Source organism: Pan troglodytes, chromosome 21 (assembly GCF_028858775.2).
Source record: "Pan troglodytes isolate AG18354 chromosome 21, NHGRI_mPanTro3-v2.0_pri, whole genome shotgun sequence".
NCBI lineage: Eukaryota > Metazoa > Chordata > Mammalia > Primates > Hominidae > Pan > Pan troglodytes.
Window position 1 is genome coordinate 43555353 of NC_072419.2, and position 423 is coordinate 43555775.

A 423-nucleotide genomic window follows, 5' to 3' on the forward strand; every position below is an offset into this window, starting at 1 on the left:
GCCTGCCTGTGTTGTCTTCTGCTGAGGGAGAGGGGAAGCCTAGGGCCCTGCCCCGGGGATGAGGGAAAGTCTTGCCCCCCAGAGAAGTGGGACAGTGGGGGTGAGGATGGCCAGAATAGGGTGGCTTTGGTAAGAGCAGTTCTGCAGGCTGAGCCATTCTGGAAGAAGTTTTCAGGAAGGATCCGGCTAAGTGCTTCGTGTGGCCCTTAGTCACTGGAAACACTTGTGAATGGCCATGGGTGTGTTTCCACTGGGTCCAGGCCCCACTCATTCCCCAGGTTCCTTTTGAGGAAGATGCTGCTTGTCTTCAAAGTGGCTTGAGAAAAACCAAGTGCAATACAGTAAAAGGCCTTACGTGGCATTGGCCAGGTCTAGTCACTTGCCCTGAATCAGCTGCTGAGGAAAAGCCCTGACCTCTTGGTA